Raw genomic sequence first — 23,855 nt, 5'->3', positions numbered from 1 at the left:
GGCCAAACCTGCATTGGCAGGCAGATTCTTTACCACTGAGCTACCTGGGAAGCCCTGCGTTAATATAATTATTGACTTTATCAAAAGACCTGCTGCTGCTACTAAGTCGCTTCAGTTGTGTCCGACTCTGTGCAACCCCATAGACGGCAGCCCACCAGTCTCCCCTGTCCCTGGGATTCTCCAGGCAAGAACACTGGAGTGGGTTGCCATTTCCTTCTCCAGTGCATGAAAGTGAAAAGTGAAAGGGAAGTCGCTCAATCGTGTCTGACTCTTAGCGACCCCATGGACTGCAGCCTACCAGGCTCCTCTGTCCATGGGATTTTCCAAGCAAGAGTACTGGAGTGGGGTGCCCTTGCCTTCTCCGAAAAGACCTGCAGAGCCCTATTTAATAATGTGGATTTTATTCAGGATCAAAGGCAACCATTATCTCCAGCTAAAGTTTGATTAGTTTCTTGAATTCAGTAGCTTCCTCTTGACACTTCTGCCTCCCAGGGCTACACTCTCACTTTTCTTCCTCCTACTTACGTGGCCCTCTGCTACCCTCTTGTCATTCTTCCTGTGTGCTCCTCCGAGTATTAGACTGACCTCTCCCTGGATATCAGTCTGAGGACTCTGGCACTTCAATATGTTCAAAAGCAAACTTAACCATCTTGTTCCAGTAATGTTTACCTCGTTACCTTGTACCTCCTTCTCTTATCTGAGCTTCCCTGGTGGCTCAGACAGTAAAGAATCTGCCTGCAACGCAGGAGACCTGGTTTCAATCCCTGGGTTGGGAAGATCCCCTGGAGGCGGGCATGGCAACCTACTCTAATATTCTTGCCTGGAGAATCCCCATGGACAGAGGAGCCTGGTGGGCTACAGTCCTTGAGGTCACAAAGGGTAAGACATGACTGAGCGACTAAGCACAGCACAACAAATTTGGAGATCATTTGGCAATGGTTTCCAAGTTTGTCTCCCTGCCCTCGGTCTTAACTTTATCCAATCCATGTACTACTTGGCCTCCAGGGTGAGCTCATAAAAATTTAAATTAGTAATAGCTTTCCTTTCTACCTGTGATAAAGTCCAAAGTCAATAGCTTTCCTACCTTTGGTTTTGCATCTAAAAGTCATCACCAAACCCAAAGTCAGCAAAATTTTTTCCTGTGTTATTTTCTAGGTGTTTTATAGTTTATGTTTAATATTTACTTCTGTAAATCCATTTTTAGTTAATTTTTCTGAAAATATAAGGTCTAGGTTTATTTCTTTTCATGTGATATCAAATTGTTTCAGCACTATTTTTAGAAAAGACTATCTTTTCTGCATTGCATTTCCTTTGCATCTTTGTCAAAGATTGGATCAATATAATTGACTATATTTATGTAGGTCTATTCTTGGATCTTTTAAGGGAAACTTTTTCACCTCTACTGTCAAAATTCTACTCACAATATTTCACTTCTAGGCACTTCCAAGAAATCAGATTTTTTTTTTCCAGTATCCATAAATGATTTCACATCTGATTCTTCATATGCCTGCCTTAATCTGTTGGGACTGCTATAACAAACACTACAGACATATTAAAAAAAAAAAAAAAAACAAACAAATTTATTGATCACAGTTCTGAAGTCTGGAAGTCTGAGATCAGGGTGCCAGCATGGTCAAGTGAGGACCCCATTCCTGGTCGAAGACTTCTCATTGTATCCTCACATAGTAGAAGGGGAAAGAGAGCTCTCTTGGGCCCCTTCTATAAGGGCACTAATCCCATTCATGAGGGTTCCACCCTCAGGACCTAATCACCTCCCAAAGGCCCCAGCTACTAATACCATCACATTTGGTATAGGACTTCAACATACAAATTTGGGGAAGATACAAACATTCAAATCATAGCAAAGCCCAGTCCCAAATCCTTTTCCATCTATTGTGGAGAATGGACTGTTTTGGTTATTAAATTTCCTAATCCAATTGTAATTGTCCTTCCATCTGTCATTTAAAGTAACACAATCCTTTAGCCTTCTTTTAAAGTGATGTTTACATCATGCCAGCTTTGGTATGGTCGTCGTTCTCATGATCATTATCTAAACTCTTGGCAAATACTGTCAAAATAGTCATAGTGTTGAAATTAAACTAGTGCTATCTCAACACAAAGCACAACAGTCAATCTACAGTCCAAGCGAAAGACAACCACTAACACTGACACTCAAAATACACTTAAGTTGTACACTTCAGGTGCATCACTTAGAATAATACACAAGTAGATAATTGATTATTGCAAACTGCAAATCATGACTGTCGACATCAGCATACAAGAACAACAACAGCAGGAAAGCAACCCCAACTCTGGAAGACAGATCATCTATGCCATGTCTATTTGATGCTAAAAATAGTGTAACTTTCAGCTATTTGGGCAGCTGCCATAAGGATTTAAATCTTCCCCCCAACCTTCAGCATTTATTGCCTAAAACTGGGACTATTTGTGTACTGGTTTCCAGAGATGCAGGACTTTCAGTGCTAACGCAACAGTTCTGGGCAAATCAGAACAGTTGGTCATTCTCCTCAGTTTAATGTAGTTGAAGTTCTAAAACCAAACCTTCCCATCTACAGCAACTTCAATTGTTTGGCCACTGTTTGCATAAACCATAACAATGCCATTGACAGTGTTGATGTAATGAAGGGAAGATCTAGGAAAGGTAAACTCTTTTATAGTACTCAGCTTCTCTTCCATGACAAAAGAACACCCAACTCTTCTAAGGTGAATATAGTCACCAGGCAGCCTTTCCCAACCCAAAGCAAAAGCCTCCTCCTCTCATGTGTTGTATGTTGATTTGACACAATTTCAAACCCACTTGTCTATGACCTACATTGTTTTAACCCACTTGTTTATGACAAAGACAAACAAACAAAAAAATAACTTGCTTTTAAATGTAAAGTTTCCACATTAAGAATGAAATCAACTGTGTCAGGGTGTCATCATCTCATCTGTGGGTTAAGGAGCACACAGAGATCAGCTGGATAGGGGCTGAGTTCAGTTCAATTCAGTTTCTCAGTCATGTCCAAATCTTTGCGATCCCATGGACTGCAGCACACCAGCCTTCCCTGTCCATCACCAACTCCCGAAGCTTACTCAAGCTCATGTCCATCGAGTCAGTGATATGATCCAACCATCTCATCCTCTGTCGTCCCCTTCTCCTCCAACCTTTAATCTTTCCCAGCATTAGGGTCTTTTCAAATAAGTCAGTTCTTCCCATCAGGTGCCCATAGCATTGGAGTTTCAGCATCAGCATCAGTCCTTCCAATGAATATTCAGGACTGATTTCCTTTAGGATGGACTGGTTAGATACCCTTGCAGTCAAAGGACTCTCAAGAGTCTTCTCCAACACCACAGTTCAAAAGCATCAATTCTTTGGCACTCAGTTTTCTTTATAGTCCAACTTTCACATCCATACATGACCACTGGAAAAGCCATAGCCTTGACTACATGGACCTTTGTTGGCAAAGTAATGTAGGAAATAGATGGGGAAACAGTGGAAACAGTGTCAGACTTTATTTTTCTGGACTCCAAAATCACTGCAGATGGTGACTGCAGCCATGAAATTAAAAGATGCTTACTCCTTGGAAAGAAAGTTATGACCAACCTAGATAGTATATTCAAAAGCAAAGACATTACTTTGCCAACAAAGGTTCGTCTAGTCAAGGCTATGGTTTTTCCTGTGGTCATGTATGGATGTGAGAGTTGGACTGTGAACAAGGCTGAGCTCTGAAGAATTGATGCTTTTGAATTGTGGTGTTGGAGAAGACGCTTGAGAGTCCCTTGGACTGCAAGGAGATCCAACCAGTCCATTCTGAAGGAGATCAGCCCTGGGATTTCTTTGGATGGAATGATGCTAAAGCTGAAACTGCAGTACTTTGGCCACCTCATGCGAAGAGTTGACTCATTGGAAAAGACTCTGATGCTGGGAGGGATTGGGGGCAGGAGGAGAAGGGGATGACAGAGGATGAGATGGCTGGATGGCATCACTGACTCGATGGACATGAGTCTGAGTGAACTCCGGGAGTTGGTGATGGACAGGGAAGCCTGGCGTGCTGCAATTCATGGGGTTGCAAAGAGTTGGACACAACTGAGCGACTGATCTGATCTGATCTGATCTAGGTTGGTCATAGCTTTTCTTCCAAGGAGCAAGCATCTTTTAATTTCATGGCTGCAATCACCATCTGCAGTGATTTTGGAGCCCAAAATAATAAAGTCTGTCACTGTTTCCATTATTTCCCCATCTATTTGCCATGAAGTGATGGGGCCAGATGCCATGATCTTCATTTTCTGAATGTTGAGCTTTAAGCCAACTTTTTCACTCTCCTCTTTCACTTTCAAGAAGCTTTTTAGTTCCTCTTCACTTTCTGCCATAAGAGTGGTGTCATCTGCATATCTGAGGTTATTGGTATTTCTCCTGGCAATCTTGATTCCAGCTTGTGCTTCATCCAGCCCAGCATTTCTCATGATGTACTCTGCATATAAGTTAAATAAGCAGGGTGACAATATACAGCCTTGACGTACTCCTTTCCCGATTTGGAACCAGTCTATTGTTCCATGTCCAGTGCTAACTGTTGACTCTTGACCTGCATACAGATTTCTCAGGAGACAGGTTGGGTAGTCTGGTATTCCCATCTCTTTAAAAATTTTCCGTAGTTTGTTGTGATCCACAGAGTCAAAGTCTTTGGTGTAGTCAATAAAGCAGAAGTAGATGTTTTTCTGGAACTCTTGTGCTTTTTCGATGATCCAAGAGATGGCAATTTGATCTCTGGTTCCTCTGCCTTTTCTAAATCCAGCTTGAACATCTGGAAGTTCATGGTTCAAGTACTGCTGAAGCCTGGCTTGGAGAATTTTGAACATTACTTTGCTAGCGTGTGAGATGAGTGCAATTGTGCAGCAGTTTGAACATTCTTCGGTATTGCCTTTCAGCAGAGGGGCTGAACTGAGGGGTTATTAGCATAAACACATGAAGAAGCAACTAAGATGAGAGGACATTTGTACTATAAATACCCAGATTGTGTCTGGAAAATCTGAAAGTTCTGATCTAGGCAAAGCTAACCTTTGCTGATCCAGCTCTCTGAAGTCTGTTGACAAAAAATTAGCTAAGAGTTGATCTAAAAAGCAATAGAAAATTTTATCTAAGATGACTTGAGGACACAGTCTTTCATAAACCTCTAAGAACTGACTTGTTTCACCTGTTGGAGGTTAAAGCACAGTTGCACACTTTTCAACACAAAGGGTTTTTTATTTTATTTTTTAATCAAAGTAACAAATTGACAGTTTACATATTCCAGATCTGCACATACAAGGGGAATAGTGAGTGATTGTGACCCCTTACAGGATTTTTTAAAAAAGGAATATTTTCTCCTAAGGAGTTACCTTGCTGGCACCAGGAGGAAATTGCTCTTTTTGGTAAAGCAGGCATTCTTGTGTCTTCTAAGGAGATCTGGTTAGTGTACAATGCAGTTGCCAATGCACATGAAAAGGAAGGAGCTAGAAGCAGACAGAGGCAGGGAGAGAATTTTATGTTCAAATTGTTTTTTCTTGTCCTGGCTTAAAATAATTTTATTTCATCAAGGCCTTGGGGTCTTGACTCCTGAGATGGTAAAGGCCACTCTTAATTGTAGTGGGGAAAGCCTGAAGTGCCCAGTCAAGATCATCTTGCCTCTAATACCCCTGCCCTCTTTCTCTGCAACCTGCTATAGCAACTTGGGACTTTTCACTTTAGGTTCGCAGGTAGCTGGGCCTCAGGTCTTAATTGGTTAAGCCCACTCTCCTGAGAACTAACCGCAGAGAAAAGGTATACCTCAACTGAATTTGGATTCTGTCATCCCACTTTGCCTGAAACAATAGTGTAATTAATCTTTCATTTGTTAGGAGTGTTTCTTTCTTTATTGGCTTATTAAGAGTTGTTATCCAAAAAAAAAAAAAGAGTTGTTATCCTATATGCCATTGTCTGGTGAAATTATAAATCCTGCGGTGAGCGCGTGTTAATTAAACTACTGATTAAGACAGTATCAGTCTCTGAGTATAATTTGCCACCCCCGAAAAACACCATGATCTGAATTCACTTGTTACAACTAAATGACATTTCCCCAGGCCAGGCTTTGCTGCTGGAAACCACCAACAGGCAATCAAGGCCCACCCTTCCTGTTCACATGGTCCTAAAGCTTCTCTAGGGTACATCCTCTAGCTTCCTATTCAAACAGCAAGGGAGGGAACTGGAGGGAGGCCCACAGGCCTGCCTGACCCGGAAAAAGAAAATGCTGAGCTTACAGGGAACAGATCCCAACAATGAGTGTGAGCTCAGCGACTCTCCACAAGAGAATGCTGTGGGAGCAGCTTTCTTTGCACCCGAAGTGCGGCTAGATGACCAGTCAGCAGGTTGGAAACTCCATGGCTACCTGATTTAGAGCTACCTGGTTATCATGTGACCTCAGGCACCCCTCCCTACACGCTGATTTAGTGGTTTAATCTGCAAATTGGAGATGAATATCAAGGTACTGTTACTGAGGGGGTATAAAAATTATATGTGACTTCAGAGCCTGGTGAAAATAGGAAACAGGAAAGAAAATAGGAGGGAATAGATGAAAATATGCAAATATCTGGAACATAACTTGGGTTTATCTGTGTTTGGACTGGAGACAGATTTATATCCTCTTTTTAAATAGGGGACAGTCGTCAGAAGGATGAAGAAGAGGAGAGTAAAGGAATTTGGGGAAACAGCTGGTAGACCCCACCCCAAGTCTGGGAACCTCACAACTGTTCAAAAATATACAAGGGAGTCCTTTAACCTTTTCTGGACAAAAGTAGTTTACCTACAGTCACCTCTCATTTATTCTACCTCACCCCTGCTGATAACTCATTTCTTTGTTGAGTCTACGTTTGTGATCATAATATATAGGCAGAACCAACTATATTGGTCGAAATTGTAATTAAGATGACAAAGACTGACTGCATTTTAGTTTATAGTTAAACTATGGCAATTTCCAGTATTTCAATTCATCCTGTGAGTATTTGAGTACTTTCTATGTAAGTACTTATACTAGACACAAAGGAAAATAACAAATAGTGGTCACCCTCAAATATTGGAAACAAGTAATTGGAGTCAAGACAAAATCACAGGAAAAAACCCAACACATCCCTGTAAGGTACAGGTGGGTCAGGGTTAACTTGGGCACCACCAATGGCAGGCCCAGTAGGGGTATCCTGAAGATCAGAACTCAGAGAGGCTTGACTGAATCATAGAATTTCAGAAGTGCTTGAGGATCAACAGGACTTAGTCTCCAAAGGAGGAGCAATCTTTTGTTTCAGGTGTCAAAGATAAAGCCAGGTTTTAGTTAAAGCGGTGGACACAGGTTTTATTCAGTAACAGTAATAACAAAAGGGATGAGCTGAGCTCCACCTTGATTTGTGCAGAGGTGACAGGGTGCTTTTAAAGAGAGAATGAGGGAGTGGGAGGGGCAGTGGTGGGGGTTCAAGTAGTCAGGGAAGTGAACTGGAATACAAAATGTGGGTAAGAGTGGATGAGTATCAGTGTGATTAGGCCAGCTGTGTCTGACCACTGCAATCTTAGAATTAGGAGTCTGTCTTTCCTGATGATTCCACATCAGAGGAATGGCTTTCAGGTGCTTGAGAAACACAATTCTCAAATAAAACTAGTTTTTTCTCAATTAAAACTAAAATTAAAACTCAAACTTTCCTTTGCTCAAATAAAACTCCTTTCTATTCCTATTATAGATTGCTGATTATTCCTGTTGACAAAGCATTACTAACAAAAGTGAGAAAACTGGTTTCCTGAGCCAGGAGTGAGGAGGGAACAGGCTAGCTTTTAGGCTGTGTTGACAGAGGTGTTGGAAAGACAGCAGGTGGTCTGAGTCTGGAGCACTGGAGGTCGGGTGGACACCCTGATGGTAAAGACAATGGCGGCTATGAACCCAGGTGAACTCTGGAGGAGGGAGAGCTGAGCAAAGGCCTGGAGGAACAGTCAACTCATGGGAAGAAGAGGACAAGTCAAAACAAGAGGAACTATTTTAAAGGGCTGGTTCATCAGAAAGTTCAGATGGGGTAACAAAGATCAAGAGAGACAGTCGGAAGCCAAGGCAGACAAGGCCTGTCATGGAGCTTAAGTGGGAAGACAGACCTGGAGCAAACAGTGAGCGCTGTGCTGGGAGCCTGGGGGGCTCTCAAGGCTGGGCGTGGGTGGGGCTGGGGAAGGCGTCTTCCAGGAAAAGCAGCAGCACTAGATCTAGACCGGAGTAATGGTAACTAGAGAAAGTCAGTGGGTTTGAATTCAAAAATGTGCATATTTTTGTATCCATCTATTTGTTTCTTAACCACTATTTTATGCCGGAGCCAGCCGGCAAAGTCGATCAGGTCCCGAGAACATGCACGGCGCGGCTGAGAAAGAATACTACAGCAAAGATGGGGTCGAGAGGTTCAGACAGGTCTCCACAAAGGGAAGCGGTCTGACCACGACTTTATTCAGCATCTTATATTTATACAGGAGAGCGTGAGAAAGACAAGACAGTTAACATTCTTCTTGGCTGACCTATACATCTTACAAAAAGTCACAAGAAATCTTGAGAGCATGGGAATGGCACCCTGTTATTATTTCTTACACCAGATAACATTTCTCTGTGCGTGAGAAGTTTGTCCAGAACTCCAGGTGTCTGCAGTAAATAAGCGCCTAATCTCTGGGGTGGCGGGACAGAGAGCTATGTTTGCAAGCAAACCCTCAAGGACTGAGGCAGCTCCCAGAGCTGTGTCCTTCAGACAAAGGACCCCGTTCTCATGGGCAGCTCCCCGCAATTTTAGACCATCATTGTAATACATTAACAACATCCAGTCTTAGAGAAACTGTATTTCTACATCCTACCTAGTAGACATGTGACACTCAGAAGTCCAAGGAGCCCTTGTTTTATGGTGTAGATGTTTGTTCACACTCCCTCCCACACACTGAAGACAACTTACCAGCAGGAAAAGTCATTTATGTGGCTTCACTTAGAACTGCATTTCTTCTGAAATTTCAAAGTCCAGTCCACTCCCTCTTCAACCACAACCTCTAAGCATTCATGTGGAATCCTCTGCCCACCCCCTACCTGCCCCCTAACACCCCTGGTCCATCCAGCCGTCTCCTGACTTTTCTTCTACCCACCTCCCTGTCTCAGATGCAGGGTCACCTGGAACATTTGCCCTCTTCTGCCTCGTTCCTGTCCTTCCACCCCAGCAACCCCAGACCTTGGGTCATTCCCATCTTCTCTACAACAACTTCTGGGCTGCTGGAGAAACATAACACACCAGGCAGAGAGCATCACCGTACAGGGTGACATCCAGCTGTGGACAGAGTGTTCAGTGCTGTATGACTGTCCTCCATTCATTCTAATCTAAATAATATTTTAAAGCAGCACTTTTAAAAAAAATAAAAAACAACACAAAAAGTCCATGGTGAACAAAATGTCAAAGTTTTAAACTAGAGACAGGCTCCAACTCCATACTTACTTAGGTAGCCCACTGGTGCTAAACATTGCTGACTGGAAAGTGATCTTGACTCTGAATTAATATATGCATAAAAGAAAGTTTCACCAAGAAACATTTACATTTACTAATGCAATACATATTTTCACTTAAAAAAATTTTGTTATGATGGTAACCCACTAAATTCCACAAATCTTTGAGTTCAGTTCAGTTCAGTCGCTCAGTTGTGTCCGACTATTTGTGACCCCATGAATCGCAGCACGCCAGGCCTCCCTGTCCATCACCAACTCCCGGAGTTCACTCAAACTCACATCCATCGAGTCAGTGATGCCATCCAGCCATCCATCTCATCCTCTGTCCCCTTCTCCTCCTTCCACCAATCCCTCCCAGCATCAGAGTCTTTTCCAATGAGTCGACTCTTCGCATGAGGTGGCCAAAGTACTGGAGTTTCAGCAATACATGAACCGTGAACTTCCTGATGTTCAAGCTGGTTTTAGAGAAGGCAGAGGAACCAGAGATCAAATTGCCAACATCCGCTGGATCATGGAAAAAGCTAGAGAGTTCCAGAAAAACATCTATTCTGCTTTATTGACTATGCCAAAGCCTTTGACTGTGTGGATCACAATAAACTGTGGAAAATTCTGAAAGAGATGGGAATATCAGACCACCTGACCTGCCTCTTGAGAAATCTGTATTCTGGTCAGGAAGCAACAGTTAGAACTGGACATGGAACAACAGACTGGTTCCAAATAGGAAAAGGAGTACGTCAAGGCTGTATATTGTCACCCTGCTTATTTAACTTATATGCAGAGTACATCATGAGAAACACTGGGCTGGATGAAGCACAAGCTGGAATCAAGATTGCCAGGAGAAATATCAATAACCTCAGATACGCAGATGACACCACCCTTATGGCAGAAAGTGAAGAGGAACTAAAAAGCCTCTTGATGAAAGTGAAAGTGGAGAGTGAAAAAGTTAGCTTAAAGCTCAACATTCAGAAAACGAAGATCATGGCATCTGGTCCCATCACTTCATGGGAAATAGATGGGGAAACAGTGGAAACAGTGTCAAACTTTATTTTTTGGGCTCCAGAATCACTGCAGATGGTGACTGCAACCATGAAATTAAAAGACGCTTACTCCTGGAAGGAAAGTTATGACCAACCTGGACAGCATATTGAAAAGCAGAGACATTACTTTTCCAACAAAGGTCCATCTAGTCAAGGCTATGGTTTTTCCTGTGGTCATGTATGGATGTGAGAGTTGTACTGTGAAGAAGGCTGAGCACTGAAGAACTGATGCTTTTGAACTGTGGTGTTGGAGAAGACTCTTGAGAGTCCCTTGGACTGCAAGGAGATCCAACCAGTCCATTCTGAAGGAGATCTGCTCTGGGATTTCTTTGGAAGGAATGATGCTATACTTTACTAGCATGTGAGATGAGTGCAATTGTGTGGTAGTTTGAGCATTCTTTGGCATTGCCTTTCTTTGGGACTGGGATGAAAACTGACCTTTTCCAGTCCTGTGGCCACTGCTGAGTTTTCCAAATTTGCTGGCATATTGAGTGCAGCCCTTTCACAGCATCATCTTTCAGGATTTGAAATAGCTCAACTGGAATTCCATCACCTCCACTAGCTTTGTTTGTAGTGATGCTTTCTAAGGTCCACTTGACTTCATATTCCAGGATGTCTGGCTCTAGGTCAGTGATCACATCATCGTGATTATCTGGGTCGTGAAGATCTTTTTTGTACAGCTCTTCTGTGTATTCTTGCCACCTCTTCTATGTATCTTCTGCTTCTGTTAGGTCCATACCATTTCTGTGGAGAACTGCAATTTGAAAAAGTGACCACTAGAGGGATCCAAAGTATTCTCCTACTATACTGCGATCACAGCCCAAACAAAAACAAACCCCAAGTTCCATAAAGGCACTAATGTAATCCAAAGGGAAGACAAGGGGACTGGAATCAAGAGATATTATATGACTATCAGGAAAACACTAAGTCATTTAATCATTCCACTGTGATGCCAGGTTCCTCCTTGTTGGGGAAATAAAGGACTCTAATGAAATCTGCCCCTCTGAATGGCTGTATATCATCTCTATTGAAACACTCTCAAATTATAGGCCTCTTATTCTAGTCTGGAAAGTTTCATATGAATTAGGAAAAAGAACTGTTGTTTTTATGAAAAAATCAATCTGATATTCAAAATATCTGATGAATCATCAGTATTAAAGATTAAAGTGGCAGGTTTAAAAGCTATGAACTTAAAATGATCCTCTTGGAAGCCACAGTAAAAATCACTTTTACTTCTTTCTACCTTCTACTTTTAGTCTTTCAAGTTTCATGGTAGGACAATTCTTGGCTCTTGTCCAGGGATGGAAAAAGAAAGATAAAATTACCTGTAAATTATTAATGCTACATAGATTCCTATATTCTAAGGTTTTTTTCCCCCCATTAGCTTCTTCTGGTGATCTACTCCTCATTAAACAAATTTGCCCCTGCTAAAACCAGTACAGGAACCAAATGACCATGTTACCAGAAGTCACAAATCACCCAAAACTTATTGGAAAGCTTGTAATTTCAACTTTGTAGATTTTTCTCAGGAAACACATTGTAGCAAGTAATGCTGAGAAGCATATATGCTTCCTGTTAATGGTATAAATGGTTCATTAATCTTGTTAATGATATAAATGTTTCCAATTCATGGTAATAGCTTATCCTATCTGCCTAAGAAGGAAGGGAACAACCTAAGGTATGAATTTATCACCCTCATTTTATGTGTGGAAAATTATGTGTTCTCGCAGTTGTTGTATCACTTATCAATTCAAATTTGAGGGCTTCCAGTTTGTTCATCTCCTCCATGGGGCGGGGGCGGGGGTGGGGGGGATGAGGGCGGGGAACTACTGAATAGCTGTCTTCTCCTGTTTTGTGACTGTGACATAAGCTTTGAAACTTTAGCTCACACCACGGGCAAAGATACTTGGGGTATCCCTCCACAAAGAATACGTTTAGAGAATTAGTTCTTGATTCAGCCTTAGTCCAAAGACTTTAAATTCCAACTTAGCATGGAGGTGGGACTGAGCAGAAACTTGGGTTAGTCACCATTTCTCACTGTTGGGCACTTGAGACCTGCCAACTATGTCCAGCCACAAAATCCACACCTACCTAGACCATTACTTTCTTCACAAGATACATACAGGGTAGGTTTCTATTCACTGACATGGAAAAATAAAGGCAGTGAAATGCCAAATGAACAAATAAGCAAAGACAAGCCCTGAGTCTTTACTAAGGGAACTGGTGGTATAAGGATTGTAGAGCATTATGGTACTTTAAGGAACTTAGGTCTTCATGCTCTGTCCATCACCATTGCTATAAAAGGGCCTGCTGTGTTTCACATCCTGGAGATAGAGTTTCTATCACTTATGGAGCTGTGCTGCAGAGTCAGAAACTGGCTGCTCTTTCGTCCTTGACTCATCAATTTCCCTAATGGCCTCTGGTCTTAGAGCCGGGAGCCTGGACTTGACTTCTCAGCCAGCACTTTAACCTCAGTCAAATCACTTAACTAGTCTGAATCCTGATTTCATTGGTGTGTTGGCAAATATTTTAAAACTGTCTCTCAAGGGTTGGAGGGGAAGGGGCTACTGACTTAGTCTTTGCTGACTTTCTTGGTGTAAATACTCCCACCATGGCCAGTATCAAGCTGCCAAGGGGATGTCACTTAATGGAAGAAATAAGTGCCATTGTTAGCAACCAGGGTCCTTGAACTCTGTAATCAATATAAATTGATTAGAGGTCAGAGAAGGAATTTGGGCAAGGCTTTATTGGGATTCGTGCTGCAGCAGGAGGGAACGAAAACAAGAGGTACCCTTGCTCACTCCCTGAGTCTGGTGGCGGTGGGCGGGGGTGGGGGGGCGTGGGGGGTTGGGCAGGGATGAGCTGTTTCCTTAAATGAGGTGAGAGTAGGAGCAGATAAGCAGATTCAGCAGAGAGGTGGCTTGGGTGGTCTTCCCACGCCATTGGCCACACTGCGTGTGCAGGGATCATACATAGTACCCTTGCTCCTGTGACCTCGGAAGTGACAATTGGGTTTTGGCCTCCTTTGTATCTATTGTTAACAAGTTGCCCCAACCGCATGTGCGTGCAGTTATTTTTAGTCCATATAGTTTGTGTTCTGTTGCACAGAGATGTTTGTTCAGGTGCAAGCACTGTATTAACGGGTCCCAGGTCCCAGCCTGTGTCATCATGACTCCCTCACAACACTGCTTCTTCCTCAGTGAAACAGAATAATGATTAGTACATATTTCTGTTCACAGAATTGTTATTTCTGACTTCATTCATTCATTCTTTCAGTAAGAGTTTGTTGGAAACCTACCTACACCATAGGTACTGTGCCAGGTATTTGAGATTGAAAAAAAAAAAGAGCTCACTGTCAGAAATTAGTAGCTCAAAGAAAATAATGTACATTAACCAAAAAAAAATTCCCACTTTTTAATCCTTAAAATGCTATACCTACAAATGCAGGGATTGTTAACTTGAATTAGGTTTATTAAGTTGAGTGTACAAAGGACTTCAGATTCTGTGTCCAAAAGGTTTTATGTATGAAGACCTATTTTTGTCATTATTCAGTATACTGAGACATTGAAGACCATATATCTAGGGAAATTTCAATAATAATTTATTTGTGTTCTACCTACTCCCATAAAGCAGTTGAAATAGTTCTTATGGAAAAAAGAAAATGTTAGAAATAGAAGACAAATCAAGTGATCATAGAGACCAGAAGCAGACATAGGAGAGACGAAGAAACAGATGGAAGTTTGGCCCTGGAGCAAAATTCTCAAGTGTTAACTTCCTTAAAACCAGGAGAGTGTCTATTTTATCAGATTGTTAAATTAATGCTTTAAAAAAATGTGAAACAGATCGCCAGTCCAGGTTCAATGCATGAGACAAGGTCCTCAGGGCTGGTGCACTGGGATGACCCTGAGGGATAGGATGGAGAGGGAGGTGGGAGTGGGGTTCAGGATGAGGAACACATGTACACCCATGGCTGATTCATGTCAATGTATGGCAAAAACCCACTCAGTTCAGTTCAGTTCAGTCACTCAGTCATGTCCGATTCTTTGCGACCCCATGAAATGCAGCACACCAGGCCTCCCCGTCCATCACCAACTCCCGGAGTTTACCCAAACTCATGTCCATCAAGTCGGTGATGCCATCCAGCCATCTCATCCTAGGTCATCCCCTTCTCCTCCTTCCACCAATCCCTCCCAGCATCAGAGTCTTTTCCAATGAGTCAACTCTTCACATGAGGTGGCCAAAGTACTGGAGTTTCAGCTTTAGCATCATTCCTTCCAAAGAACACCCAGGACTGATCTCCTTTAGAATGGACTGGTTGGACCTCCTTGCAGTCCAAGGGACTCTCAAGAGTCTTCTCCAACACCACAGTTCAAAAGCATCAATTCTTCGGTGCTCAGCTTTCTTCACAGTCCAACTCTCACATCCATACATGACCACAGGAAAAACCATAGCCTTGACTAGACGGACCTTTGTTGGCAAAGTAATGTACAATATTGTAAAGTAATTAGCCTCCAATTAAAAAATTAACTTTTAAAAAAACACAATGATTTCAACACAGTCATTGTATGGGTCTACAGTGTTTCGTGTTGTTACTATTTATAGTATTAAATTCTAGGAATTTATTAAGCAATAATGGAACACCTAATCAAACAGAAGAAGGATGTGAAACTAAGAGCATGTTTTTTAAGTCTGAAGCCTCAGGACCTATTCTGTGCTGAACAAAACAGGCTCCTGACATTCCCTGCCCTGTTGGCCAACTCAGTCTCCTGCACCTTTCCCTGGGTCCCACCACTGCCTGGCACAATGACCGTCTCCTGCATTCGCGCTCCCCCTGCCTCCCACGCACCCCACCCAGACCCTGCCCCAGCAGCCTGGTTCCCACAGGGCCCTGAGTGTAGCCAGGACTCCTAGCCCCTGCTCCCGTTTCCTCCTTCTTGGATCACCCTCCTGTCTTGCTGCAAGTCCTCACTTCTTAGAGAGGACAGTTCAGACCTCACCTCCAGGACCTCTCCAGCCCATGCCGATTTCTTCTCCTTGCCATCCTACTGTGCATGCAATCACACATTAACTGAAAGGCCTATGACCTTTGCTTCTTTTCTTGTGAGAAATAAGAAGCAAGGTGCAATTAGACCAAAAACCACACCATCAATTTTTTAAAAACAGAAATATATTTATAGAATGATCTTAGAGTGAGGAGGGACAGTAGAGGACCTAGTCTTACTTAATCCCCACAGTCAGATGTGCCAAGATTCTGGGGTGTGAAGAAATGGAGGCTCGGGGCTGTTGAGCTCGCCAGTGTTTGGCCATCAGGACAAGTTCCCCTCTCAGCTGGGCACCAGTAGGCCCAGCCTCAGTTGCACCAGCTCCGCTGCTGCCAGTGTGGGGTGACTGGGCCTCTCAGGCCTTGGTTTCCTCGCCTGTAAAGTGAGAACACTACACCCTCCTGCACAGGTTCAGCGACGAGCCAGTGAGTGACGCAGACACGGTCAGAGCTGGCTCAGGGCTGATCCCTAGGAAGCTTCCGTCACATAACCTGCAGCTGTTGTTTCATACCCGGAGTCATCACACCAGCCTGGGAGTGAGGAAGGTGACCCTCTGATTCCCTCTGTGAGGGGCATCTATGAGCATGTTTGGTACGGCGTTCACTTAGGGCCTTGTGCTCCTCTGACAGCCCCATCTTTACTGTCTCGTACCTTCAGAAGTCCTAATGCTGGGTTCAGTGAGGAGGGAGCGGGCCTTACATGGGGGTTTCACCCCCTGGGTTGGGTACACCCGGTATTGAAGGTCTTGGGCTTTCCCATAGAAGCAATGTTGATGCAATAGCTAAGTCTGTACCTTCTGTGGAGGGCTGTAGGGCATAGTGATTAGAAACACAGACTGTTGGGCTATTTGCCTCATGGAATCTTGATGTGTGTGTGTTGGTATGGAGGTGCAGTTTCTAAGAATAAAACAAGGAGAAATAATGATAGAGTACACCATTTTAAAAATTACAAGACAAATGGAAGCTGAGGGAAATATTCACAGCATATACACCCAGTGGCTCAGTGGTAAAGAATCTCCCTGCAGTTCAGGAGCCATAGGAAATACAGGTTTGATCAGTGGGTCAAGAATATCTCCTGGAGGAGGGCATGGCAACCCACTCCAGTATTCTCTCCTGGAGAATCCCATGGACAGAGGAGCCTGGCAGGTTGCAGACCATGGGGTCACAAAGAGTCGGACACAACTGAAGCAACTGAGCATGCACCTATATTACAAAAGGTTAGTATCCTTGATGTAAAATGAGCACTTGCACATTAATAAATAAAAGACAAAGGACATAGGCAGTTCACAAAAGAAGTAGAAATGACTAATAAGCATATGAAGATATGTTCAATCTCCTTAGTTATCAACCAGCTTCAAGTTATAACATCAATGAGATAGAATTGCTTTGTTTGTTCAACTGACAAAGGATTTTTTGTAAAATGATAATAACATAGGTAGGCTAAAGTGAGAATTTAACCTTGCTCTAAGGAATCTTGGAAACATGCATCAACCCCTTACTGTCTGCATACAGTGGGACCAAGCAAGTCCACATTTATATTATTGGAATAATGCCCAAAGATGCTTATGATTATTAGAACAGATTAAAGTTTACAAACAACCTGAGTGTTCATTAGTAGAGGGGACTAAACCAACTATGTTTTTATCTTCAGAATGGAATATTCCACAGCTATTAAAAAACACATCTTAAGAATTATGATAACATTAAGTCGGGAACTGTTCATGATATATTGCTGAGTGGGGAAAGCAAGCCATAAAAACAGCATGTGCAGTAAGACTGTATATTTATGGAGAAACCTCTGGGCTATATGTGTCATGAAGTTTCTCCCTCTTACTCAGGAGAGACAGACAAATTTGAGCATGTTTTTGGTCATTTTAGCATTGGTTATCCTGGAATGTGAAGTCAAGTGGGCCTTAGGAAGCATCACTACGAACAAAGCTAGTGGAGGTGATGGAATTCCAGTTGAGCTATTTCAAATCCTGAAAGATGATGCCGTGAAAGTGCTGCACTCAATATGCCAGCAAATTTGGAAAACTCAGCAGTGGCCACAGGACTGGAAAAGGTCAGTTTTCATTCCAATCCCAAAGAAAGGCAATGCCAAAGAATGCTCAAACTACCGCACAATTGCACTCATCTCATACACTAGTAAAGTAATGCTCAAAATTCTCCAAGCCAGGCTTCAGCAATATGTGAACCGTGAACTTCCTGATGTTCAAGCTGGTTTTAGAAAAGGCAGAGGAACCAGAGATCAAATTGCCAACATCCGCTGGATCATGGAAAAAACAAGAGAGTTCCAGAAAAACATCTATTTCTGCTTTATTAACTATGCCAAAGCCTTTGACTGTGTGGATCACAATAAACTGTGGAAAATTCTGAATACCAGACCACCTGACCTGCCTCTTGAGAAATCTGTATTCAGGTCAGGAAGCAACAGTTAGAACTGGACATGGAACAACAGACTGGTTCCAAATAGGAAAAGGAGTATGTCAAGGCTGTATATTATCACCCTGCTTATTTAGCTTATATGCAGAGTACATCATGAGAAACACTGGACTGGAAGAAACACAAGCTGGAATCAAGATTGCTGGGAGAAATATCAATAACCTCAGATATGCAGATGACACCACCCTTATGGCAGAAAGTAAAGAGGAACTAAAAAACCTCTTGATGAAAGTGAAAGAGGAGAGTGGAAAAGTTGGCTTAAAGCTCAACATTCAGAAAACGAAGATCATGGCATCTGGTCCCATCACTTCATGGGAAATAGATGGGGAAACAGTGGAAACAGTGTCAGACTTTATTTTTCTGGACTCCAAAATCACTGCAGATGGTGACTGCAGCCACGAAATTAAGACACTTACTCCTTGGAAAGAAAGTTATGTCCAACCTAGATAGCATATTCAAAAGCAGAGACATTTCTTTGCCAACAAAGGTCTGTCTAGACAAGGCTATGGTTTTTCCTGTGGTCATGTATGGATGTGAGAGTTGGACTGTGAAGAAAGCTGAGCGCTGAAGAATTGATGCTTTTGAACTGTGGTGTTGGAGAAGACACTTGAGAGTCCCTTGGACTGCAAGGAGATCCAACCAGTCCATTCTAAAGGAGATCAGTCCTGGGTGTTCTTTGGAAGGAATGATGCTAAAGCTGAAACTCCAGTACTTTGGCCACCTCATGCGAAGAGTTGATTCATTGGAAAAGACTCTGATGCTGGGAGGGATTGGGGACAGGAGGAGATGGGGACGACAGAGGATGAGATGGCTGGATGGCATCGCTGACTCGATGGATGTGAGTCTGAGTGAACTCTGGGAGTTGGTGATGGACAGGGAGGCCTGGCGTGCTGCGATTCATGGGGTTGCAAAGAGTCGGACACGACTGAGTGACTGAACTGAACTGAGAGGTTTTTTACAAAGTAGATTTACTTGGCATTCTACTTTCTGATTTTCAACATAGCTCCTAACACAGGGTCTGCTGAGTTTGACATCTACTGAAGTTTCAGAGGTAGACCCAGGAAACGTAGAAGGAGGTTTGAGATACTGGATATTAAATACGAATGTTTATGTGTGACTAAATATTGCTGGTGCTTGTCTATGGGTGAGGAGACTGATGGTAATTTCATTTTCCTTATTTATTTTTACAACCTAAATTTTCAAAAATAAATATATATCCTATAATTTATGCTAAAATGATATTTTAAAGGTAATTTTCAAGTGAGGATATCTAGGAGAGTGAGAATTAGTATTTTCTTCTAGATAAAAGTATTTAATGAAAATTTAGGGACTTCCCTGGTGGTTCAGTGGCTAAGATTCCATGCTCACAATGCAGAGCGCCCTGGTGCGATCCCTGGTCAGGGAACTAGATCCCACAGTCCATAACTAGGAGATCCCATGTCACAACCACAACCAAAAGAACACATGAGCCACACACAATGAAGGTCAAAGATCCCGCACGCTGCAACTAAGACCCAGGGTAGTCACATTAACAAATAAATAACAAACACTTAAAAAAGAAAATTCACAGCTAAGCTTAGAAGTAATTATATATGTGTAAATTTATATATAAGACTAGAAGTAAATATGCCAAAAATCTCCAAAGTGGTACCCTGCTAGGATCATTAATAGTAAAATTATGAAGATTAATAGTTCTTTATACTAAATATAATCTATATACTTATTTACATACATATGTAATACATATATAGAGAGACCACATCAAAATTCTCTTGGAGGAAACAGGTGACCAACCACTAGGTTACAAGGAAACATGTGGTTTAGCAAAGGCTTTTTTTTTTCCCCTACAATTCCTATGTCTAGGGCTCCTCTGTGCTCAGAATATGTGTTCGGGATCCCTGGAAATGGCCTAAGCTATGTTCCAATAAAATTTTATTCACTGATGCCAGAATTTGAACTTCATATAATTTTCATGTCATGAAACAGTTTTCTGGAGGCTTTTTTGAACCATTTAAAAATGTAAACACTATTCTTGTTGGCTGTACAAAAATGGGCATTTGATCCACCCAAATGTATTTGTTGTATTTGCCGACTCCTAATGGAGAAAACTGAAAGAGGTGGGGGGAATTCAGAGAGCAATCTCTTCTTAGACGTAGAATTGATGTATTAAAATAGAAAAGAAGAAACCAGATGAAGTTAGAGAGAGAAATATGATAACACAGAACCAAAGTACATAGAGTTAGGAGAACTTTGGTTGTAGGGATGCGGTGAGGCATTAAAGGGGCTTGCTAGGTGGTGCTAGTGGTAAAGAATCTGCCTGTCAATGAAGGGGATCCTGGCCAGTTAGTTGGTTAGAGTGCAGTGCTAATAACATCAAGGTCGCAGGTTCAAGCCTGATCCTTATGTGAGCCAAGTTTGTTTGACATTTTGGGCTTCCTTAGTGCCTCAATGGTAAAGAATATGCCTGACAATGCAGGAGACGTGGGTTTGATCCCTGGGCCAGGAAGATCCTCAGGTCATAAATATTCCCTGGAGGAGGAAATGGCAACCCACTCCAGTATTCTTGCCTAGGAAATCCCATGGACAGAGGAACCTGGTGGGCTACAGTTCATGGGGTTGCAAAGAGTCAGACACAACAGAGCACACACACACAAAGCAGGAGACGCAAGAAATGCAGGTTCAATCCCTGGGACAGGAAGATCCCCTGGAGCAGGAAATGGCAACCCCCTCCAGTATTCTTGCCTGTAAAATTCCATGGACAGAGGAGCCTGGAGGGCAGAGGAGCCTGGCAGGTTACAATCCATGGGACTGCAAAGAATTGGACACAACTAAGCAACTGAGCACACCGAGGCATTAGAGGGTTTTGAAGAGAGAAATGCCATGATGTGACTTAGGCCTTAAAATTATAAAGTCCCAATTTAACCTGGTTTTGTAATAGGAAGTAGTTGAACTTGAATGGATGAATTCATAAATAAAACACCTAGAGAAAATTCCTTTCTGAGTCTTGATTTTTCTCCCAGCTGGGCAAACTCAACTAGTTCTTAGTTTAGCTAAATCACAGGAGAAAACACTTTTACAAAGATAGTCTATGTGGATCTCAACCTGAATGAGGTTGATTTCTCTCCATGTTTCAAAGGTTTTTCTCTATTGAATCCCATGCCATAGAAATGTTTTCAAATTCTGTTTAGATGCTGACTGGTCACCATAAAATTCCAAAGTTTGAATACTCAGGCTGAAAAAACTACTTTTTTCTGAGACTAGTTTCTATAACAGCAATGGAAGTATTTTCACTGCAAGGGAAGGACCGTTATATTTCTACTTTAGTCACCACTTCCCTGAGCTGAATGTTGACTGCAGAGATAAGACTGAGTAAATAATCTTGATGACAGTAGAATTGCCTTGTGCTTCTTTCCACCTTCACAACACCTGCATTAAAGGGTAATTGCGAGGAGTAAATGAGGATTCAATCACAAGGCAAGCAGCACCATGCCTGGCTCCTGTAGATGCTGAATAAAGGACACAGTGCGGACTTATTTGGGTTCTTAATCAGGCTGGAGAGGAAGGCACCGCTTTGCTTCTGGTAATTGTAATCACAGGCCCCTCTGTCCCATAGCTTCTGGTTTTCATTTCTGGGCCAGGCTTTGTGCTAATTCACTTATCCAGATGTTTCCTGCCTCTTTGTGCAGAAATACATAGCTCTGTCCCTTTAGATGTCATTGCCAGGAGTGAAAACCTGAGCACCCAAAAAGAGGTCTCTTCCCTACATTCAGTCTCTCAGTCAGATTCTTCGCCTGGTTGAGGTAGTCACATTTGAAATTTTTACCTCAAAGCACTTACCTACAAAATGTCCACAAGTGAAAACGGTAGCATTTAATGAAAATGACACTGTCTTGTCTCCCTGTGAGGAATGAGTACGATGAAGCTCTTAGCACAGCACCTGATTTAGGGAAAGCTTTCACTACTGGTACCGTCAACTGTTCCTCAGAGATAAGAGGAGAACCCCTTGGGTTCAGGCCTTCAGACCAGGAAACGGCATACCTCCATTTAGCGCTCATTTAGTGCTAGAAAGGGCCCTTAAAAAGTTGTGCATAAAGTGTTTAACTTTCTATTCTGAAAGGAAAAGAAAAGTTTTAGATGAAACCAAAACAAAAATAGTTTCCTCACTTTAATCCTATAGAAGGAAGAGCCGCTTCTGAACTAGTGGGATTAGAGTGGTCCTATCTCGCCGTCTAGTGGACAGCTAGGGAAAAGCCAAATTTAGAACAAGTTAATTAATCTAGTTTTAATTTTGTTTTCCAAGTCAGTAATTCACCAAAAATGTGTTTTCTAATCTGAATAATTTAAAATCCCTATTAGATTCACTAGTGAAGAAATTTCATTCAAATTGTCAAAGCAAAACGAGAACACTAATATTTAAATTCTAAGCCCCAAAACTATCTAAATGAAGTTCTGCTGAGAGAAGAGAGAATACTCCCCAGGATTTATCAGCATTAATTTCCATGGCCATCAGTCCCATTCATCTGGAACTTCTCTAGCAACAGACTGCGTTTATTCTGGCACATGCACTGAGAGTGTCCCAAAGACCAGGGCTATGTCTTCCCAGAACACTGCTAGACATCGACTGGGACCAGAGTCATTCCATTCATTTTCCAAGAATGCAACTGCCTTTTGTAACCAGGATCCTTGGCAAGGACCTGTGTTTTTGGTTTGACGTTGTGTGTGTGTGTGTTTCCTGTCCTTTTATTACTAAGGCTGTTCATGACAGCTATAACCTCCTCTCTCCCCTTAGGTGTTTATGAGAATTTCCTTTCTGTCTAGAATGAAAACAATGGCAGTAAGATTACCTCCAAAACTAAGTAATAGTAGCATATATGAAATATCCAGAGATGTTCTCACACCCTCTAGTTAGTGTTAAAATTACTATAATATTAACAATGATGTCTGAGGAGGCCTTACAAATAGCTGTGAAAAGAAGAGAAACAAAAAGCTAAGGAGAAAAGGAAAGATATACCCATTTGAATGCAGAGTTCCAAAGAATAGCAAGGAGGAAAACAATAGAATGGGAAAGACTAGAGATCTCTTCAAGAAAATTAGAGATACCAAGGGAATATTTCATGCAAAGATGGGTTCAATAAAGGACAGAAACAGCATGGACCTAACAGAAGCAGAAGATATTAAGAAGAGGTGGCAAGAATACACAGGAAAACTGTAAAAAAAAAAAAAAAAAAAAGAGCTTCACGACCCAGATAATCATGATGGTGTGATCACTCATCTAGAGCCAGACATCCTGGAATGTGAGGTCAAGTGGACCTTAGGAAGCATCACTACGAACAAAGCTAGTGGAGGTGATGGAATTCCAGTTGGGCTACTTCAAATCCTAAAAGATGATACTGTGAAAGGGCTGCACTCAATATGCCAGCAAATTTGGAAAACTCAGCAGTGGCCACAGGACTGGAAAAGGTCAGTTTTCATCCCAGTCCCAAAGAAAGGCAATGCCAAAGAATGCTCAAACTACCACACAATTGCACTCATCTCACATGCTAGTAAAGTAATGCTCAAAATTCTCCAAGCCAGGCTTCAGCAATATGTGAACTTCCAGATGTTCAAACTGGATTTAGAAAAGGCAGAGGAACCAGAGATCAAATTGCCAACATCTGTTGGATCATAGGAAAAGCAAGAGAGTTCCAGAAAAAAATCCATTTCTGCTTTATTGACTATGCCAAAGTCTTTGACTATTGTGGGTCACAACAAACTGGTGGAAAATTCTGAAAGAGATGGGAATACCAGACCACCTGACCTGCCTCTTGAGAAACCTGTATTCAGGTC

This window comes from Bubalus kerabau, chromosome 2 (genome assembly GCF_029407905.1).
Source record: "Bubalus kerabau isolate K-KA32 ecotype Philippines breed swamp buffalo chromosome 2, PCC_UOA_SB_1v2, whole genome shotgun sequence".
NCBI lineage: Eukaryota > Metazoa > Chordata > Mammalia > Artiodactyla > Bovidae > Bubalus > Bubalus kerabau.
Note: the sequence above shows the minus strand (reverse complement) of the source record.